The following is a 23,632-nucleotide window of genomic DNA, read 5'->3' on the forward strand; positions in this document are numbered from 1 at the left end:
CTATATTTGTTGTAACACAGAACAATACAGCAAAACACAGTCAATATTTTAAATGCATAAGAACAGTTAATGTTTAAACAACGCATGCTACATCAATTTAATTGAATAGTGTAGTCATAATACACACTTTAGAAAAATAATTAATGCAGAGGAAATGTTCATGACATTTCCTAATGTGAAAATCAGGCTATCAAGTTCTAAGTTTAGTACATCATGTCCTTTGGGGCATATATATGCATAGAAATATGTGTAGAATAAGAATTACCAAAATGTTAACAGGTACAATGGTTGACTCATGATTATTTGTGACTCCAATTTCCTACCTTTGTTCATTTGGTTTTTTTTTTTCTTTTAATGACTATAAATTGCCTCTCTTCTAGGAGTAATATTATTTTTAAAAGTTCTTGCTAATGAGTTACCTTTTACATTTTGGTCAATTACTGTTGCCTGTGCCCTTCCCACCTCCTTTCATTTTCTGGTTTTCGTTTGTGGTCTCTGTTCATTTCTGTTGCCAATTGTTGGGATCACGACTGCGTTTATGAGTCTGTGCAGCTGTCCTTACTCTTTCAAGGTGACATTTAATATATGAATTTTTAAGTCAGACTTTATCATTGGCACAGAAAATAATACCCTTTTAAAGCATCTGCTGCATTTTAAAATGTGTATTCAGATAATATCTTTCCCCATTAATTATTAACCCATAACTGAATATGTTACATGACACTTGAACACTTCCTGGTTCTGAGGTCATTAAGTCATGTGAATGGCAGCCTAACAAGGTCTTTGACTCTTGGGCAAAATATCTTTTTGTCAGCTTCTTCTGCCCTTTCAGAGGTGTGGGCCTACTGTGCAGTTCTCTGAAAGCAATCACTGGCTTCCTTATTTTTTCTGTAAATGAAGCTGACTCTTCTCACAAGCCAGCCTTCCCTGTCTGACTTCAGCTTCCTTGACCTTGTTCTTATCTTAGTTCCTTATATTGTCCCTGTCCCATGTCCTCATGCATAGCAACGTACTTCAGACCCTTTCCACAGTTTATCTTCTCCGCACATAATGCTTTCTTGCCTTACCATGAAGAACATCCCTAGGTTCTCTGACACTGGAAAGCAATCTCATGAACGCCTCAGTTCCTAGTCACTTATAATGCAGGTTCTAAAGGATGATAGTTCTCCAGGAAGCTGTAGGGCTTATCCTGTGAGCATCTCAGGCCCCAAAGACTTCCCTTCTCCACATCATGGATTCCAGCTTTTCTTCCTTCTTTAGTGACTGACCATTTCCTCTAACTTGGGTTTCTTCATGCCACAAGGCTCAGCCAGGGGACAAAGAGGACATCCCAGCCCAAAACAGTAGCAAGGACAAAGGCACAGAAGAGGGGAAAAGCACAGTGTGGAAAACTTTTGGGTAGAGCTGCAGCACAGCAGTTAATTTGGGTGGTAGTGGGACATCAGGACGAAGGACTCTAGGGCAGCGGCAGAGCACTTGCTGAGTGTGTGCGAGGGCCCGGGTTCCATCCCTAGCACAAAACAACCAACCAACCCTCGCCCCGGAAAAAACCCCAAACCAAGCCTCAAACCAAAACAAATAAACAAACCCCCCAAAAATCAAAGCCCCCAAAGCAAAAAACAAACCAAATCCAACAAAGAGATAGAGAGCCCCAAACAGGAAGAATCCTGTAGCCCATTCAGATGGATCCCTTGATCTTCTAAATGATCATAAAACTCGACTGTGTTCCTATGTCAGTAACGGCTGGTGAGATACAGTGAAGGGACTGGAGGCCGAGCAGGGTCAGGGCGGGTCGTGTCAAGTGGGAGGCTCCCCAGTGGAAGGACAGAGAAGAGCTGATGGTTGATGGAGAGAGGGGGATGTCACAGAGAGAAATTTTGGTAAGAACCTTGAAAAACAAGTTGGCAAGAGAAAGAAACCCAACTCCAGATCACTTAGTCGAGAAAAGAATTCATGGACACTAATAGATTATGTGTCACCATGCGTACTCCTTGTGTCCTCATAAGCATAAGCAGTCGTTAGAACATATTATGTGGGTAATTCATTAAGATTCAGAAATTGATGCATCTAAAATTATATACACTTATGAGTGTTTTGAAATTCTATTATTCAAGCCTAGGAATCATATCGTTCTTATTTTCTCAACATCATTCTTATTTTCTCACTAGGGCTTCTCCTAATTTGATTTAAACACAGGTGTGAAAGACTTCCATTGCTCTGATACTGGTTCATTTGAACTGGTTTTTTCTTCACATATTTTGATGTTGTTATTCACCTTAAATTATTCCAGGAGTTTTTGTTTTTATCAAATAGAACAATGAAAAATGGTAAAAAAAAAAAAAAAAAAAAAAAAAAAAAGCTTCTACCACCACAGGTCCTCCTTAGCAGGGTGGCATTCTCATGACAACCACTGTTCACTATTTCTTCTGGTTTAAACTAAAAAAACCTGAAACCAGTCTGCTTCATAATCCACAAGTCACCTCAAGCTTGCACCAACTCCAGATCTGTGTGTGTTTCTAGAACGTTCTAGAACGTTCTTCCTCAGGTCTTCCCTTGGCTGCCTCCTCATTTAGGGGCAGGTCAAATGTCATTTATTCAAAGAAACCACTCGATCTGAAGCAGCCTCTGCCTTCCTCCTTCCCTTGCTCACTTTACCTCCCTTTCTTGTCCTTAAAGAACATGCTGTGATCTGAAATCACCATCTCCCTGATAACTTGGCTCTTTAATGTCTATCCCACCAGAACGTTAGCTAAAGGCAGCTTACCTGATCTCTCCTCACATCATCCGGGGACCTCAACACCTAGAAGAATAGTAGCCCCATCACTGGTTCTCCCTGGATACCTGTTGAGTGAACCAAACAAAACTCTCATATGCTGAAGTTGAATTCCCTGTACTCCGTGTTTTTGCCTTTGGACACTTGCACTGGCTGTTTCTGTTCCTCAGAATACTTTTTTTTTTTTTTTTTTTGATACCAGGGAATTGAATCCAAGGGTGCTTAACCACTCAGCCACATCCTCAGCCCTTTTATTTATTCTTTGTGTTTATTTTATTATCTCGCTAAGTTGCTTAGGGCCTCACTGTATGGCTGAGGCTGGCTTTGAACTTGGGACCCTCCTACCTCAGTCAACCGAGCCTTTGGGATTACAGGCATGCACTGCCATGTCCAGTTCCAGAATATTTTTGCCCTAAATACCAGTTCTTTGAATATTTGTTTAAGTAAGTTCTCAATGAACCGTACCTGAGCACCCCTCTTTAAAATCGAAAGCCCCTTTCTACATAGAAATTCGGTGACTTCATCTTTCCACAGCTGTCTCTCCTGAGATCACATGTCACCTTTGGACCCTCCACAGTGCATCTGTTTGTTGCATGTGCTGGATGTCTTTTCTGTACCCTCCAGACCCACTCTTCACATCTGTTTGCTCTGTACCCTAAAAGCTGACCTGCGAGCCCTTGAGCTCTCAGCAGGATTGTCATGCCCTGGTTCACTGCTCATGCAAGGTGACCTTGTCCTGCGTCCAGGTTTCTGTAATGGCTCCCTTCCTCATCACAGGACTATTAATTATTGTTTGTTTCTCTGCACTGTCATGGAAGCTCTATGAGATCGAGATTTTCTGTGTGTCGACTGCTGATGAGTCTCATGTGCTCAGAACAGTGCCTGACATAGAATAGATATGCAAAACTAATTGCTTTCCACGGGCACAGTGGCACACACCTATAATCCCAGCAAGTTGAAAGCCAGCCTCAGCAACTTATTGAGTCCCTAAGCAATTGAGTGTGACCCTGTCTCAAAATAAAAAGGCTGGGGGACGTTGCTCAGTGACTGAGTGACCCCAGTTCAATCCCTGGTACAAAAAAAAAATTTGCTGAATGTTTAATGATTATTGATTCTGTCCTTAGATTATTGATTCTGCAAGTTTAGTTTACTCTTTTTTCCCTAAACCCCCACATTTTGATAATTATATTATAATTTTAATTGTTCACTTGATTATCTTTGTAACTTTAATATGTTTAAAGATTCATTCATTATTCTATACATTTTAGACAGTATTCTTTGATTTCCTATTATCTAACTGAGAGGATGGGAACTGCTTCCATGTTTTCCAAATCTTTATCCATTTCACTTTTGTACTTTATAAGATTAAGTTCAATAATGTATCTCTCCTGGCTTCAGCTCTTTTCTAGCTTGCTAAGGCTGAGTCGAAGTCCCACAGACTGGGTGATTTAAATAACAGACATTTATTATCTCATGGTTATGGATATTGGAAATTCAAGACCAAGGTGTGTGCAAGCTTGCTTTCTCTTTGCAGCTGGCTTTTCCCTAGGGATTTTTTTTCTGGGCACCTCTGACCCCGGTGTCTCTGTTGTGTGTCCAAATTTCCTTTTTTTGTATGAATGTCAGTCAGATTGGATGAGGACCTCCCCTAAAAGCCTCATTTTAACTTAGCCACCTTTTAAAAGGCCCTGTGTCCAAGTTCAGTCACTTTCTGAGGTGCCAGGAATTCAACATGAATTCCGGGGTGAGGTGTCAGGGCACAGTTCAGACTGTAACAAGTCCCAGTGAGTTCTGCTGCATTTTGTGTACAGTTTGTTTCTAAAAGTTTAAAGCCAACATACAATATATTAAATCTTTAAATTATTCAGCTGTCATGGTAATGGATTACTTCCTCCCATTTCACAATCATGCTACATTTTAGTTACTTAATTTTTGAAATGACTTTCCTTGATTTGTGGAGTACATAGAATATGCTAAATTCAACATTATTTTCCTTCAGCCTGGTGTGAGCATTGCCCAGTGGTTTCCTGGTGGCTAATACTTGAATTTAGTGGGATTTGTCATTCTTTGTAGGTAAAATTCTTTTCTCTCTTAGCTTTAGAATAATTTGTTCAGCTTTGAAGTTCTCAAATCTTCTTTGCAGTTCACAAGGTCTTCTTTTCCTTCTTTCTTAGTTTCATGTCTTTCTTCAGTTCTAGGAAATTTGATACCCTCCTTTCTCAGTCCCTTCAGATACATGTTGCTTCCTAGAATTCTGGCCTGTGTCTCTTAATGCTTCTCTCACATTTTACATCTCTTTGTGTTTCGCTCTATGTTCTGGTGGATCTTCTTGACTTTTTCCTGTGGTCTGAATGTTCATGTACTGGGAACATGGTCCCCAGTGCAGAAGTGTTGGGAGGCAGGACCTTTTGGAGATCAGTGGGTCATGAGGGCTTTGCCCTTGGGAATGGAAGGATGGATCAGTGGACTGATTTGCTAATGTGTACTGCAGGAATGGCTTGGTTACTAGAGCTAGCTCTCTGGCACACGTGTTCTGTCTCTCCATGTGATGCTGTGTGCCATGTTATCATACAGCAAGAAGACCCTCACCAAGAGCCAAGCAGGTGCTGGCACCATCTTGGACTCCTGGGCTTACCAGCCTGCACAGCCATGAGCCAAATAATCCCTTATTCTTTACAAATTATCCAGTCTGTGGTATTCAATTATAGTAGCAGAAGGTGGGCTAAGATAAGTTATTTTCCAGTCTTTATATTGAGTTTTCTGTTTTAGGTACTGCATTTTAAATTTCAAAGAGCAGTTTCATAAATACAATATCTATTTTGTAGTTACCTTTTCTTAAGAATAATGTTATGCTTTTTTATTAATATTAATAGAAAAACTTTTCTTTGTATCACAAAAGTCATTTAGTAAGCTTTTACTACCTCCATTTTTTTCCTCTTATTTCTTTAATGTCAGAAAAATTTGGGAATTTTGACTGATTTCTTATTATCACTTTAAAAATACTTTTAAAAGCAATTTCACACGAGGTTATGTATTTTCTTCAAATTCTTTTGATGATATACACAATACAACTTATTCTTATGTTTTTGATTTAATTGTACATTTTGCTGTTTCCAATGCTCACTGTTAGTTCATATCATAGCATATATTTCCTGGGCTTTAGTTATTTATGTTGACTTCTCGCCATTCCTTTGTGACTAGTTTTCTTTTTTCCAGCAAATTATACTTGGAGCCTATTTCCTGAGTCCTTGCTTAGATGAGTGCTTTTCTGTTGCTTTCATGTCTAAATGACAAAGTGGCTGGTGTTCAAATTCCTGGGTCATGGTATTGTTTTTCACTCACAACCCTAAAGACATTAGTAATCTGCTCCTTGGCAATTAGAGGGAAATGGGAGTCCAGCTTTACTTTTTTCTTCTAGCTGCCTGGATCCTTGTATCATTATTTTTTTTTTTTCCTTTATCTTTGAAGTTAAAAAAAAAAAAGGAAGTCACTAAGGTAAATCTAAATGTTAACATTCCTGATGTTCTGTCCCATAACTTTGAGGTGTAGATCTTCAGCAAAGGAAAACATTTCTTTCCTGCTGATTTTTGCTTCTGTAGCATGGATTCTGGTGTCTATTGAAACACTGAGAACCATATTTTAAATGAGAGGCTGTTCCTCATATCTATTTTCTTTCTGATGGCTTTTACTACAAATCTTTCTCGGCCTTTGGTGGAATTTCTCACGTTCGTCATCTGTGACAGCGCAGATTTTGTCCTTCCCTGCTTTCCTAGCCAGCTGGTTCCCATTCCATGCCAGCTCCTGGTCTCCTGGTCGTCTTATCACCTCTCCTCTGGTCCGGGTTTGCTCCCCTGGGAGCACGAACAGTCGTGTGCTTGCTTCTTTCTCTGCCTTCTGCAGCCTTCTTTCTCTGCGTCTTGTTCTGGGTCTTCTTCTTTTATTTTCCAGGCTCCTTTTATCGTTTACTTCACTGTTCTTGGCTTCTTCATCTTTACATGAGAAGAGGTGCATTCTTTTCTGGTATTGGTTCTCCTCTGAGTGGCTTCTCTTTGGGTTCCAGAACAAGTCTAGCGGACGCTGTTTAATTTGTCCTATGCTATCCATTGCTGGGTTTCATGCGAGGACCTGGGCCACAGGCAACCCTGGCGGGGAACTCCTTGGAAATCCTCTTCTGCTCTGGGGTTTTGAAACTGCTTCTGGTGTTTCTCTTAGTTCCGAGGGAGTCGGTTCTGTGAGTTTTTGAGGGAAATTTAAAACCTCCTGCCCATCTCTCTTCAATCTAGGGGAGACAAGGCAGGGATCTCCCCCTCTTCTGGACAACACTGCAGGTGTTTCTCAGGAAGGATAATTGTGCATTGTCCCTTGACACCTGTAAGTCACGCTGGATGAGGAAGATGATTCTTCTCATACATCCCTGTTTTCTGTATTGCCAAGTTTGTTGCACAGGTGACCATGAAAAAGTTTCTAAACTCCTATGATTCTCAGTATGACTTTATCAAATAAAATGTCATCCCCTGAAAAGCCTGAAAGTCTCAGTGACAGGTCATAATGCAGGAGAAACTTACAATTGATTTTTACACGGAGAAAATTACTGTGTATGCCTCCAAGTTTCATTGAGAATCAAATGAGATTAGCCCGGGGCTGCACACAGTGAACTCGGGAATTCTAGCTCGTATCCACAGTGTGCATGGTTTTTTAAATGCTATGTCCGTTCATATCACCGTTATTGTAGGGAATTCATATTTAAGATGTCTGTTTGCCATGATGGAGTGTTGCCTGTGTTGGATGATCTCTAAATTCAAATGCCCTCTGCATGAGGCTTCAGAAAGATTGGAAGGTTATTTTGGATAGCACAGCCTCCATGAAGGAAGCTAATGTATTCTACCATCCAAAATCATCTTGTCCTACCTTACTCATATCAATAACAAATCACTCAAGACAGCCAATGACGACAGTTATTAAATTATACGCAGTCATCCTCAAGGGCGACAAAGAGATTCAGGTGGAATCCAAAATAAGCCTCCTTGCAAGCAAAATCATGATGTTCTAATTCAATCTTCTCACTTCCATTTATGAGCTAGAAATACTTTTATGAGTAAACCTTTCCTTTATCTACTATTTGGTTGCCTAGGGTTCATATAAAAAAATCGGGATAAATTCTTAACTGTTTCCCTTTACCAGTTTTTAAGATTATGATCTGCTTTTCTGTTTTCTTTCAAAGGAAAATCATTTCTTATTAATGCCATTATAAGTCTCTGATTTGGACTACAGATTTACAGACTTCAATCCACTGTGTTTTTATTCATGTCACAGCTGAAAGAAATGTCACCTACTTCCAAACAGATTGAGAATGACCAACAGCAAGACAGACTAGTAAGATTACTGAACTTTAAAGGGAAACAAGAAATCCTTTGGGAATTTAGGCAGACAAGCATTTGATAAATAAGTGGAAAATTAGATTATTGCTAGATTTTTCAATCTTAAGCCAGTATATATTTAAGACATTTCAAGGAATAAAAATGTGGGTTACATAACTCACATCCAGCAGAACTTGCAAATATGAATGGTACCAACTGTAATTAACATACAAGAAATAAAGAAAAGTTGTTTCCATGAACTTTTTCCTAAAAAATCTACTAGAGAACATTCTAGATAAAAAGACTAGGGTGACATCAACATTAAGACAGATGCTGAGCATAAAACTTATGGTTACCTTTAGAAATAAGTGTAAATGGAGTTAAACTAAAGAGAAAATGCAGTATGACTGCTCTGGCGATGCTGGTCAGGTACAATGTTAAAAAATGGGGGAGATGGGAAGAACAAATGCAAGACTTTTAATTGGTTTTGGCAATTGGAACTCGTTGTCTTAGCATCATTTTTCTGAAACTGGTTTTTATCAGCTGGGATAGAACAAAGGGGAATTCCAAGATTTCCTAATTTTGTCATCTTTTGTCCCTTGAGAAACAAGATTCTTTATATGGGAGAAAGAAAATACAGAAGCAAGCTAGGAAAGGGTAGGAAAATCCTTGTAGTTTGAAATTTGAAAATTTGAAAAAAGTAATATTAGTATGAAGGAATAGAGCATCTTATCCTAAATATTCTTTTTTCCTCTTTTTTTTTTTTTTTTGTCTCCATGTCTCTGCCTCTGTCTGTCTCTCTTTACCTATCTATATCTTTGCTCTGTCCTCTAAAAGGTCATAAAAATGACCAGTCATTTGCCAGTCCCTGGCATCAAGATTGTTGTCTTGAAATACTGTTTCCAACTGAATTGTTTCTTTCCAGGTCAGGACAGGAAATGTATAAGATGAGTCCATAACATCTTGTCATTACCAACAGCAGCCAAGCTGCCAAAGACTACCAGATTTATGTCAAAAGGACACGGGAGCAAAAGTGAGGCTGTTTCCAGGGGCCGCAGTTGAGCCAGCAAGCCCTCGGTCCTTTCAGTTTTTTATTAGGAAAGGCTTCATACACAGAGCAAAGTGTGTGCCCCCATAGCCCCATCCCCAGATGGTGGTAACCTTTGACACTTTGCTAGTCTGGCTTTATCACACCCATCCAGCTCTCTACCTAGGAATCTTATGTTGTTTGATGCATTTCAGAGTAAATCATTGGTACCCTTCCTCCTAAATGCATCAACAGGAAAATGTCCACTTTTAAAACACAAAACCAGAAGTTAAACACAGAGGTGACCTTAGTAACAGCCTGAGAGCTGGAACAAGCAAGTCTAATCAAGGCAGGGACTAAGGACAGCTGGAGACAAAGCTCACAACCTTGACAGTCGCCTGGGGCCGCTCAAGGCTGTGTTCCCTCTGCTGTTCAATCTCAGCCATTTATCTTCACATGTACAGGCTTTCCCGTTATCTCTGACTTCGTTGCTACCGGGTCCTTTGTACAATGGGGTAGGAAGTTCTCCATACTGCATTTTTAACTTGGAATAAAGCAGCTGCCTCTATGTTAGGCTTCCAGTTTGTAACGACAGAGGGAAAAATCATCAGCACGTTATTCTCTGAGACGCATTGTGTCCCCTTCGATCTGGAGAAAGTCGCCAGCAGTATCCCTGGAGCTCCCTCCTCCCTCTGCTTAGAGCTTTTTCATCAAGGAACTTGAGGGTGCTGCAGCCCCTGCTCACAGAGTCGCCTTGGCCTGGCTTGTTCCCGCCGGAAATTGTGTGTTTATACAGAACTGTGTGTATGCTGCTACGTACACTATGCATCACACACACACACACACACACACTCACTCCCGAGTGAATCACCTATCAATCTACCCAAGCCGTTTTCCACGGCTGCCTCTGCTAAAGGCAGACCACGATGAACTGATGAACTGACCTCTCCACAGCTCCTTGTGGATGCTGGTTGGTTTCTAGTTTCCTTACTTTGATCAAGGATTTGCGATGATGTCTCAATAACTTAGGGAAGAGCCAGAAAAATTCCGAGACACTGGCCTGTTAACTTTATAACGTAGCCACAATTTAGGGGAATAATTAAAATTTTCATTTCATTTTTTTTATTTTTGAAATTTAAAAACATTTACTTAACAAAAGAAAATGGTATACACTATCATGCACATACAACATGATGTTTTGAAATATGTATACACTGTGGAATAGTCAAGTTGAACTAATTAAATGCCTCACGTACTTTGTTTTTGTGGTGAGAAAACCTAAAATTTGCTCTTGTAGCAATTTTCACATATATAATGCATTGTTATGAACTGTGGTCACCATGTTAAACAATAGATCTCTCAAACTTATTCCTAACTAACTGAAATTGTGTACCCTTTGACCAATACCCAGTCCTATGTTTTACTTTTCAAGAACCATGGAGATTTTTAGGACTAAGTTTCATATTGCAAACCTTGGATCCGCCTGTATGTTTTGGTTACGACTTGAGTCCCTCATTCAGAGTTGGGGCACCCAGTTCTGGAGCATGGCATAGTTAGTACTTTACAGAGTTGAAGATCCTTAGTACTGAAGATAATGATATTATCTACCCAATGGAAGCTGTGGAGTTACTATTAGACAAGATTAAGCTTTGTTATCATTAGTACTCACTCATGAAGTGCAGAATATTTTGACACGAACATTTTAATACAAACATTGTAATTACCATTATGCCATAGATGAATTTTTAAGACGTCGGTTTCCAGAACAAATTTATTAAATCAACTTCATTCCTTAACTCATTTTTTTAAAAAAAGAAGTTGAACCATTTCCATTTTCCATTTTCATTTTCATTTCATAAGATGAATTTAATCAGAATCAATTCTTTTTGATTTAAGTCTTAGCACTAGTGTTTGATCCATCAATCAGATGTTACTCGCCCTGGCTTGCTGCCACTGGAGATTTTCTTTAGTGGCTGATACTTCTTCTAAAGGTCCAATAACTTTGAACAACTTTTGTGGATAGTAATTCATCCAGAATATATGATTCTTTGACCAATTTTTGCTCAGTTTTTAAAATTCAAGTTTTAACACATCAATTTTGCATTTATTTCCCTAGTAATGCCCACCATGAATTAGATATGAAATTGACTTAGAGGCATGAGAATCTGCTAATTCCAGGAGCAATTCTGTGACAAAGAGATAGAGAAGCACACGCACGAAGAGATGGGGGGGGGGGCTAGGAGAGGGAGAACGGTGGGAGGAGGCAGGAGCAGGTGGTGGGAGAGGAGGAGAGAGAGGAGACGTGAAATAAACTATTCTGGTGTTGGGAGCACGAAGCAAGGGCTAAGAGTGAGCTGTGCACAGGTGGGGCGTTCAGCACACACAGAGAGGTGGGTGTGGTCCGCATTTAACTTGTGCAAGCAAACATGATCAAGGAAGGAGGTGCTGGGCTGGTCCATCTTGGTTTAGAAGAGACCTGAGAAAGAGCAATAATTCAGAGTGCTTAAAAAATTCAGAGAGAGGGGAGAGACACATGCTAATTACTAGAAAACAACTGCAAATAATTTTTAATTTGAAATTGCTTATAGTTTTAATTTTTGAGGAATGAGTGAAGGAGATAGAAGAAATACATCTTTAAGATCCACAACATATTTCAAAGTCACCACCTCTCCTCTTTCTTCTTCTTTGTTTTTATTGCTGCATTGTAATTGTCAGAGTTCTGTAAACTGACAGATAATATTTATTTGTATATATTTATTAGTACAACATGAAGCTTTGAAGACTATGTGTATTATGGAATAGTTAAATCTAGCTGATTGAACAATTCTGCTACCTCACATGGATATCATTTTTGTGATGAGAATACTAAACATCTACGTTCTTTGCCTTTTTCAAGAAAATAACATATCAGGTCAGGTGGTGGCTTATGCCTGTAATCCCTGAGGTAGGATGATCACAAATTTGAGAATTGCCAGCAACTTAGCAAGACGCTGTCTCAAAACAAACAAAACAAAACAAAACAAAACAAAAACAGCAAGAAAAACCCCTAAAAACCAAAAAACAATACAACACATCATAGTCACAGTTAACTACAGTCACCAGGCTAGTCACCATGCTGTACAACAGATCTCTTGAACTGGTTCCTCCTATCAAATTATAATTATATATCCTTTGATCAACAGCTCCCCATTTCCCCTATTTCCCCCGAACACCTCAGCCTCCAGTAACTATCTTTCTCCTCCCTACAAGGTCTGCTTTTGGATTTTGCACAAGTGGGAATGTGCGGTGCTTGTCTCTCTGCACCTGGCTTGCTTCTCCTAAAATAACACCCTCCTCATTCATCTTTGTCATCACAAATGACGGAATTTCATTTTCTATGATGGAATCGCATTCTACGGTGTGTGGATGCCGTGATTTATTGTCCATTCATCCATTGAGGGTCTTGGCTGTTTTAAAGAGCAGCACGATGATCAGGAGGCTGCAGATGTCTCTTCAACATGCAGATTTAATTGTCTTGGGACTAGTGAGATTTCTGGATCACACACTAGTTCTGAGACGTCTCCACACTGCTTTCCATAATGGTTAAATCCATTTAGATTCGGAGTGTGGTGCGTTTTCAAATGACCCCCGCCTCCCACCACTGGACTCAGCTGCCTTCTTGTTAAAAGGTCATCTGAAATGGCAGGGAGGGTGGAAAGATCCTGCCACAGTCTGGACCTGCCCCATGCTCGCTGGGGAACCTAGTCAGTGGTCTCCCCTTGCGGGGCTCCGGTTTTCTCATGTGTACCAAAGGGAGTTGGGCTTGGAGATTTTTCTAGCCCTGGTGGTAGAGTTTTGCTGTCTCTGGGATTTAATGTTCATCCCTGTGGACGTTCTGTAATTGATGAGAGAGCGGTGTGGACACAGCTTTGCCTTTCTGTGTACAATCTGATGACGAGGAGACTTTCATAAATGAGCAGCTGACATCCCTTCCACCATTATTGATCCCAGCCTGTGGCAGGTCACGGGTGGGGGCTTGGCCCTGAGTGACCCTGGTTAATGGGAACTGAGAATAATCACATTAGCTCAGTTGGGACTTTTGAAAATTACATTAGCTCATCCAACAAAAGTGAATCTGCCAATAATTTATGTGATGGATTTTTAATTAGAATATTGAGATTTCCCCCCTCTTCTTTGTGTCTTTCTGGCAAAGAAACAAAAAGAAAACCCATCCAAAAAAATTAACAAAGTCAAGCAGAACTTGTAGGTTACATTTTCATAGAATTTCATCCTGTAGCTTTTGGTTTGGTGCCCTAAGTGAAGGCTATTTTAGGGAATGATTTTTATGTTGGTCACTTTACATAATCTCATAACATTTCTTGGTAATGATCATGGACAAATACGTTTGAATATTTTTTAGAAATATTTGTCTGAGCTAACAATTTCGGGGAATATTTGTTGGGCTTGAAAGACTAGTAGGATTTTTTTAAACTGCATCTTTGTAATCCAAATATACGACAAACGCTATATTTGAGAAGATATGGGGTATTATTAATACCGGGAGTCTGAAACCCTTAACTCCATGTTTAAGTGAGGATGGTGTTTAAAGCAGACTAGACAGGAGAAGGCATTTATTTGCATGATAGGATTTGCTAAAAGGTAGCTACCAATTAAATATTCATTTTATGTCAAATATTGTGCTCAATGTTTTATAGATAATATATTAGCAGCCATGTAGGACAGATGTTATTTTGATTTTGTAGATGAGAAACTGAAGCTCACATTCCTTAACCAACTTGCTCACATCACATGACAAATAAAAGATTGAACAAGACTTCAGAGCCTTGAGCACAGATCTTAGTTCTGGCTGCAGATTAATTCACCTGTGAGCTTAAAAGCAACTACCTCAACTATAGCAAGAGCAATAGAAAAGAGCTATTGAGCTGTGCTGGGGAGAGGGGCCATCTGTATGTCTTAAGAAGCTCCACAGGCAATCTTGATGGGTAGCCAGGACTGACAGGTGTGAATGAGGATCAGCGTGGGCATTCTAGGTAGCTTCCATCTTTGGAAAAACCCTGGAGTGTAACTAGCAATCGTAAAAGAGTGAAACTTCCAGAGGACTTCAAGAAGTAAGACGTGCTGGTCTTTTTACAGTGGACGAAAATGAGCTATGTGTGTGTAGTTTGTGAGTTAGTCCCACCACCTCGAAGGCATGGAAACGATTTTACAATTGGGTCTATTGGAAGAATTGGAGTTAGCCTCTTTCTTCCACAAAGAGGAAGTTTAGGAGCACACACTGGAACCCTGGAGTTCCATGAAAGAAAAGAGAAGCCCTTCCCAGAGAGGGCCAATTGCATCCACAAGGAAGAGGAAGCACCGCAGGCTCTGAAGCAGGACGAAGATGTAAAGTGAGCGAGATGCTGGGGGGCAGTAAGGGATTCAAGAAAGTCATTTTCTCAACTACTGAAGGAATTTCCATTGCCTCTTACCTAAGAATGGGGAGTAGCAGATGCAGAGGGGGATTTGTAAAGTCTCGAAAAATATTAGATGTCATGTGCAAGACGGAACAGAAACACTCTGGATTCTATGGGCATAACTACGCTAATGCAATGCAATGTTAGGAGGAGATATGGATGAGTTAGATATAAGAGTATTTTCTAACAGCCAGAAATAGCCAGGCTAGTTATAAGATGGAAATTCGAAGGTAGGGCTGGGCTATCGCATTATGATTGAAGTTGCAGAGTAGATCTGAACATTGATTGTCTTCTAAAATTAGGTGCCCATTAGGGTCTCTTCCAACACTTTAAACAACTCATAATGATAAGTCTTAGGAAGGGGGTGGTTAGTCCCAGGTAGCTTCGACAGTTCAACTCTACCCAATATTTATGATCATGACGTGAGTTTGTTGCTTGGTCTTTTTGTCTACCAGCCACACGGATAGGAGGCGACACATAAATTAGAGCAAGCAATAAAGTCACAGTGTGTGACCTGGGTGGGTGGAGAATGGTTGTGGAGGCGAGCCAGTTTTCAGTTTCCAATCACAGGGGCTGGAAAAGAAATCTGTGCCGCCACCATGGGGAGCGGTCCACTGATGAATCAGGGGAGCGGAAAGCAAGGAACAGGAGGCAGAGATGACCAGAAAGGGGGTGGGCAGGGGAATTCCTGGAACAGGGAGCTCAGGTCTGTCCAAGCTTTTTAATCTGATCCCAATGTGCTTGCAGGGATGAGCTGGGCTCTTTGAAATTTAGTGCAGTTTAATTTCAACTAATTTTCTCTTGTCATCTGACACTTTTAATTTATGTATTTTACATTATCCAATGACCATATGGTGCTTAATTCTCAAAACTGTTATATTTTATCACATCTGGATAAATTAAAAAAAAATACATCAGTATGACCAAGAAACCTTTGAATTAGGAATCAGGGAACATAGCCCTCATAAAAACATTGCTGTTTGACCTTCAACAGAGCATGAAAATTTGTGACTCAGTTTTACCACCGGAAAAACGTCTAGACTAAATATAAATGCCAAGGTCAGTTTTTCAAGTTTAAAAAATGACACTGTAGTGTATTTGTATCCCTTGAATTTCATTATTATGACCATGGCTCCTTGTCATGGTTCTTGGTGTTATCTGTCAAATAGCCTATGACTCAGTCTTTGTTTTATGAAGCTGCCTTGGGCCAGGATTATAAATATTGGGTAGAGACAAACTGTCGAAGCCAATTATGTTTGTGACAGTCTAAAAAAATAGAGCCAATGACCCTTGAATCTCTTTGTATCCCTGCCTTGTTAAGATACTGTGCTGTTGGTTTTTAGGAGAACAGGTGAATTTATCACCCTCCTCAACAGGTTGCTTCTGGTGTCCTTGTCCTACTGCAGGTCTTTCTTCCGAGTCAATTGTTTAAAACTGTGGTAAAATATCCTGCTATGGTTTATATGTGAAGTCCCCAGAGTCTCCTGTGTAAATGCTGGAACATTCAGCAGTGAAATCACTTAATTGTGAAAGCTCTCACCTAGTCAGTCCATCCTAGTTTGAAGGGACTGACTGGGTGGTAACTGTAGGCAGGTGGGATGTGACTTGAGGAAGTGGGTCATTGGGGGTGTGGCCTGGAAGGGTGCTTTGACCCTGAGGCCCCTTCTCCCTTCTTTCTCTCTGCTTCCTGACCTCTCCATGAGCTGAGCAGCTTTCCTCTGCTGGGCTCTTGAAAGTTCTGCCTTGCTGATCTGCCTCACCTTGGGCCCAGAGCCATGGAGAGGGCTGTCTGTGGACCAAGACCTCTGACATTGTGAGCCCTCAACGAACTCCCTCCTCTAAGTTGTTCTTGTCAGGTGTTTTGGTCACAGTGACACAAGAGCTGATTAACACATACCTACCATAATGCTAGTCATTTTACCATCCATGGGTGTCTAATTCAGGGGCATCAAACACACTCACAATGCTGTGTAACCAACAGCACTACCCATGCCCAAAACTTTTTCATAAGCCCTGATATTTATAATCCTGGTCCAAGACAGCTTCACAAAACAATAAATTTCCCTTCATAAGATATTAAACCACAACTTCCCTTTCTTTCCCCTCGTCACTGGTAGCCTTCTGCTATAGTTTGGATTTGAATGTCCCCCAAAGTCACATGTGTTCAAGGATTGGTTACCATCTTTGGCACTGTTGGGAGGTGGTGGACCTTTCAGGAGGTGAGGCCTAGTAGAAGGAAGTTAGGTCACTGGGGGTGTGTCCTTGAAAGGGGATGTGAGGGCCTGACCCCTCATCTCTCTCTCTTACTTCTTGGCTGCCACTAGGTGACCAGGTTCCTCTGCCATGTGCTCCTATCATGATATTCCACCTCATCACAGGTGAGAAAGCAAGAGAACCCATCGAACCTGGGCTTAAAGATCCAACACTGTGAACCAGAATCAAACTTTCCTCCTTACAAGTTGATTATTTCAGTTCTTTGTCACAGTGACTAACATCTCCATTCTACTTCCTGTCTATAAATTTGACAACTCTAGGTATCTCATATGAAAAGAAACATACAAATATTTGCCCCTTGTATCTAGCTTATTTCACTGAGCATAATGTTTTCAGCATATATCAAGATTTCATTCCTTTTTACAACATTGCATTTTATTTATATACCACATATTGTTTACTCATTCATCTGCTGATGAACAGGTGGGTTCACCTTACCTTTTGTTTGTTGCAAGGAATGCTGTCATGAACATTGGTGTACAAATGTCTGTTCATGGTCTTGCTTTCAGTTCTTTTGGGTTTATGCTTAGTGGGATGGATCCTTGGGTCCTGTGGTAGTGTTGTTTAATCTTTTGAGAAACTCCCAAGGTATATTCCACAGTGGATGCACCATTTTACCCTCTCATCAGCAAGGCATGGGGGTTCCAATTTTCAACATTTGTTATATCCTGTTTGTTTCTTAAATTCATATTATAACACTCGGTATAGGTGTGAAGTGATATCTTACTGTGGGTTTCATTTGCCTTTCCCTAATGACTCATGAAGTTAAACATCTTTTCATATAGCTATTAGCTGTTTCCATATCTTCTTTGAAAAAAATGTCTACTTAAATCCTTTGCCTGTTTTTGAATTAGGTTTTCCTTGTTGAGTTTGAGATTTTTAAAAAAAAATGTGTTCTGGAAATAAATTTCTTAGTAGAGACATAATATGTGATTATAGGTTGCCTTTTCAATTACTTGATAATATATTTTGATGAACAAAATTTCTTAATTTACTTATTAAGTAATTTAATCCAACCAACTTATTTTTTTCTTTTGTTGCCTGGGCCTTTGGGATAATGTCCATGAAATCAAAGTTCACGAATATTTTTCCCAATTCTTTCTTCTAAAAGGTTTGTTGTTTTAGCTCTTCTGTTTAGGTCTTTAGCCCATTTTTTACATATGGTGTAAGGTAATGGTTCAATTTATTCTTTTGCATGTGAATGCCCAGTTGTCACAGCACTATTTGTTAAAAAAGATAGTCTCTTCTCCATGGAGGTCTTGGAACCCTGGTTGGAAATCCATTGATCATGTAAGTAATGGTATATTTCTGGAGCCTCTATTGTATTCCATTACTCCGTACGTCTGTCCATCAGTCCCTAGGTATAGCTTTATGCTAGTACTATATTGTTTTGATTACTATAGCTTCGTAGTTAGTTTCAAAGTTAGGGGCTGTGAGTCCTCCAACTTCATTCTTCCTTTTCAAGATTGTTTTGCTACTCAAGCCCCAGGTGATCATCTAAAAAGACTCCTAGAATTTTGTTGTATCTATATATAATTATGTAGCACTGACATATTAACAGTGTTGGAATGTGTTTCCATGTACTTAAGTCTTTAATTTCACTCAGCAGTGTGTTGTAATTTTCAGTGTACAAGCCTTTTACCTCCATGGTTAAATTTATTCATAGATATTTCTTCTTTGATGCTATTCTAAATGAGATTGGTTTCTTAGCATTCTTTTGAGACTTTTATTGCTGGTGTGTAGAAATACAACTGATGTATTTGTGTTGACCATACCCTGAAACTTTATTTAACTGTATTGTTAGCTCTTAAAACTTTCTTGCGTATGTTGGGATGTTCAATATGTAGGATCATGTCAGCTAGGCATAGGCATAGTTTTGCTTTTTTCTTTTCCCATTAGTATCCCTTTTATTTCTTTTTCTTGTCTAGTAGCTCTGGCTGGAACTTCCAGTGTAATTTTGAAGAGTGGCACTGATGGTGGACTTCCTTGTCTCATTTCTGCTCTTAGAGGGAAAGTTTGCAGTCTTTTCACCAATGAGTATGTTATGAGCTGCAGAATTTTCACAATTGTTCTTCATCATGTTGAGGAATCATCACAAGATTCATATTTTTCTGAGAATTTTCATGAAAGGATGTTGAATGTTGACAGTGCCTTTCTGCATTAGCTGAGATGATGATGTGAATTTTCCCCTTCATTCTTTTAATGGGATATATTTATATTGATTAGCTTTCTCATGATGCATTAGTGTTCTGATTTTGCATTCTTGGGATAACTCCCAGTTAGTTGTGGTGAATAAGTCTTTTAATATGCTGTTGGATATGATTTGATAATATTTTGATGAGGACTTTTCCATCAATATTCATAAGGGATATTTATAATTTTCTTGTGATGTCATTATCAGACTTAGCAGAGTAATGCTTAGTTTATTGAATAAGTTAGAACGAATTTACTTCTCTTTGATATTTTGGAAGAGTTTGAGGATTGGTGTTCATTGAATGATTGGCAGTCTTCACTGGTGGAGCCTTCTGGTTCAGAACTATTCTTATTTGGCAGAGGTTTTTGTTTAGTGGTGGAATAACTTGTGATAGGTCTGTTGAGATTTTCTACTTCTTCTTGAGTCAGTTTAGATCGTTTCATGTTTCAAGGAATTTTTTCATGTCCTTTAGATGATCTAATTTGTTGTTTCATAACTGCAGTATTCTCCGACAATCCTTTTTATCATTGTAAAGTTGGTGATAAAGTCTCACCTTCCTTTCTTTAAAAAAAAAAAATTTTAAGTTGTAGACGGATACCTTTTTATTTTTAAAAGTGCTGATGCTCACATGTGCTAGGTGAGCGCTATACCACTGAGCTACAACCCCAGCCCCTCACCTTCATTTCTGATGCTACTGATGCTAGTTTTCGCTTTCCTTTTTTATATATCTAGTAATGTTTTGTCGATATCGCTGAACTTTTCAAAGAACAGATTTTTGGTTTCTTTGATTTTCTCTGGTCTGGATTTTTCTGGTCTTTATTTTGTTTCTGTCTACTCCACTTTTATCTTCTTCTTTTTCCTAGTTTCATGCTTCATTGTCTCTTCATTTTTTGTTATTTTCTTAAGGTGAAAATGTAGGTTACTGATTTGAGATATTTTTTAACGTGTCACTGTAGTGGGCAGCTAACCCAGGCCTGGATACAAAATAATCTAAGAACACTGTTCACGAAAATCAGTGCCTGGGAAAGGGAGAGTCCTCCTACACCCCCTTTTCCAGCCAGCTAGTTTTCAGGGACATAAAAGCACCATTCACTCCTACCTTTTGGATTGTAAAGGACTTTCCTTAGGATCTGATTACTTTCCTTTGAAGTGTAAATGCCCCTGTGAAGGCTCGGGGCCCAAGGTTAGAGATTTACAGAAGACCTTGGAAGAGGAGCCAGTTCTGCCTTATGCCACTCTGCTTGCCACTCTGCTTCTGTGAACCTGCTTCCTGTTGAAAACTCTTACACACAATCATACCTTTTTTTTTTTTTTTTTTTAACCCTGCGCACAACCATGTATGGTTTTAGACTAGAACATTTATGACACTAGATAGCCTGTAAAAGTTGTGAAAACTTGTAAGGGGTGCTCAGAATCTGGAGTGCTGGTCTCCTCTGGGCCCACCAGTGTAAAATTAAGTTTGGTTTCTCCTGTTCATTGTGTTCTTCCCTGATTCCAGCAACATCACTGCAGCTATAAATATCCCTCCAAACACTACTTTCACTGAATCCTCTAAGTTTTGATAAGTTATATTTTCATTTTCATTTACCTTTAAGTATTTTCCAACTTCCCTAGTGAATTTTTTCTTTGACTTACTGGTTGATTAAGAATATAATGTTGTTTAATTTCTACATTTGAATACATTTTCCATTTTTCTTTCTATCATTTATTTCTAACTCCCTCCAGTTTTGGAGAAGTTACGTTTTTTAGGGTGTCTATCTTTTGCAATCCACTTGTTAAGGAATCCCACAAAAACCACGCTGGACATGGGAAATCACGTAAGTGAGTTTATTAAGCAAACAGATTGTCTCCCTGCAGGATAAGAGAGGAAAAGAAAGGGAACGAGAAAGGGCACATGCTAGAGGGAGTGGAAAAGTGAGGAGGATAGAGAAAGTGAGTAGGAGAGACAGAGAAGCATGAGAAAAGATGGCAGAGTAGCTACCGTGAAGCAGTTGAATTCTGCCGGGCTAACGGGACCAATAATGGAGAAGGATACTTGCAAGCTGACTGATGAACCAATAGCTAGCTAGGATGTTCACAGACTGACAGTAGTTGGGAGGCGGGGAAATGGCTGCAACAGAAAGGGCAGGGGGAGCAGCTTTGTACATTACACCACTGAGATTTGTTTTGTGTCCTAACATAGCTTAGCTTGTACTAAATAATGCTCAATGTGCATTGGCAGGAGTGTGTATTCCTCTGCTGTGCAGTGTTAGCTATACAACTCAGGTCTAGTTAGCTCATTTTGTTGTTTTGTGTTACCTTTTCTTCTTACTTCTCATATTTATCTGGTCTGGTTGACCTGTCCATTATTGAAAGTGGGAGAACTGTCTATTTCTCCTTTCAGTTTGTTCAATTTTTCTTTATATATTTTGAGGGTCTGTTCCCTTGGTGCACAAATGTATGTAGTAATAAAATTCCATATATCCATGTTGCATTTAAACTCTTATTAATATAAATATGTCTTATTAATATAAATATGTCTTTCTTGGTCTCTTGTAAACTTTCTGGATTCTTATTCTCTAGACTTACATTCTATGTTTCTGGTATTGTATAGCCATTCCAGCATTCCTGTCATTAATGTTTGCATTGAATAACTTTTTATATCGTTTGCTTTCAATCTGTTTGTGTCTTTAGGTCTAAAGTAGTCTCTTGTAGATAGCAGATATGTGGATCATTCAAAAAAAAAATCTACCCTGCTAATATGCTTTTTGGTTGGTGAATTTAATCCATTTATAGTTATAGTTATGTAATTGCTGGTAAGGAGAGACTTCTATTTTTCCACTTGTTTCCTATATGCCATATAGCTTTTTTGTTCCTAATTTTCTCCCTTATTGTTGTAATACAAAACTGCTCCCTGCCCTTTCCGTTACATCACAACCTAGCTTGTCAGTCTGAAAGCTGCTCTCCCTGCCCTTTCCGGTGCAGCCATTTTCCCCACCTCCCAACCACTTGTCAATCTGTGAACATCCTGGCTAGCTATTGGTTCATCAGTCAGCTTGCAAGTGTCCTTCTCCGTTATTGGTTCCCTGTTAGCCCGGTGGGATTCTTAAAGATAGCTTCACTGCCATCTTTTCTCTTGCTTTTCTCTCCCCCTACTCACTTTCTTTCTCCTCCTTGCCTTCCACTCTCTCTCTAGCACGCACCCTTTCTCTTTCCCTTTCTTTTCCTCTCATTTTCTCTCTTACCCTGCAGGGAGACACTCTGTTTGCTTAATAAACTCCCTTATGTGATTTCCTGTGTCCAGCATGGTTTTCGTGGGATTCCTTACATTGGTGCCGTGACTCAGGATGGGTCCTTCCACTGCCTCTTAGGCAAGTGGAACCCCATCTGATGCCCCAGTATACCCGGACACGGCCCCATCTTCCATTCCCCCAGACACTCAGCTTTTTGCATGCAACACCAGACTTCAAATCAGTGAGTTCCCTTAGACAGGTCCCCACTCCAGACCACTTAAACACACCTCTGCTGACCTGAGAAGCGACCGTCGAGTGTCCAGGGCTCTCGAAGCAGCTGAGAGGTGGGGTACCCCAGTCACAACGTTTATAGTTACGGCTGGTCCCTATAGTTGGTCTTATCTGCCGGGTGGGTTCCTGACCTTATGGTGAAGATTCTCTCTCAGGGTTGAGGCTCATCTCACACTTGCACTCATACTCGAAAACCCTGATATCAGGTCCTCAACTCTTTTTGGCTTTTGCCTGGCCCCACGTTGATGTTTGTACGACGACACCATCTATGTGCTGCTTTCTCATCTCTAATCGACTACTCTGGCCTCGGGACACCCTGGCTACAGACTTGGCTGTATCAGTCTCCACCATGGGACCTGGATCCTCCATTCCGGCAGATTCACCCCTGGGAACCCTTTGCCTGACCCCCGGCTTAAAGTCATCAAAACTTGATTATATTTGGCCACAGTACCCTTTAGATAATCAATCCAAAATGGCTGCATAATGGCACACAGCTTCTGTGAGTGAGCAGGCAGATGGAAAGGGATTCCCTGTCTTCAAGTCTCTTTTTTCTTGCACTTCTATGCTCTTCCTGCAAACTCAAACGCTTCCTTCTTATCCCCCTCTTAATCCCTCCTCCTCCTCCAACTTCAACTCAGCTGTTTCTGCTTCCATTCCCTGGCCCAGCCCACCTAGTTCTCCTGCCACAAGGTCTTGCATAGGCCGGTTTGGAGGGAGTAACCAGTCCAACAGCCAGTGGTATGTCTGAGTAAGGAGTATGATATAGCAGCCCCATTCTCCACAAGTAGTGGGAGATAATGTTTCACAATTTTCTGCGTCCAAACCTAATTGATTACTAACCAGGAAAAAGGGTTAAAATGCCCTAGGCTTCAAGTTTCTGCTAGAACCTGTTAGCCCCTTTCGGATCTCAGTCAAGGCTTACATTGAAATGTAAATGGAGGAAAACTCAGTGGGAGACCAGTCTCAAACCCAAGAAAAAAAAAGTGTCCATTTTAAATTTCTCCTGAGCCACAACACAACACTTTCTCTCTCCCTTTTTCTCTTCACTCTG

The sequence above is a fragment of the Sciurus vulgaris genome (genome assembly GCF_902686455.1).
Source record: "Sciurus vulgaris genome assembly, chromosome: 5".
Taxonomy (NCBI): domain Eukaryota; kingdom Metazoa; phylum Chordata; class Mammalia; order Rodentia; family Sciuridae; genus Sciurus; species Sciurus vulgaris.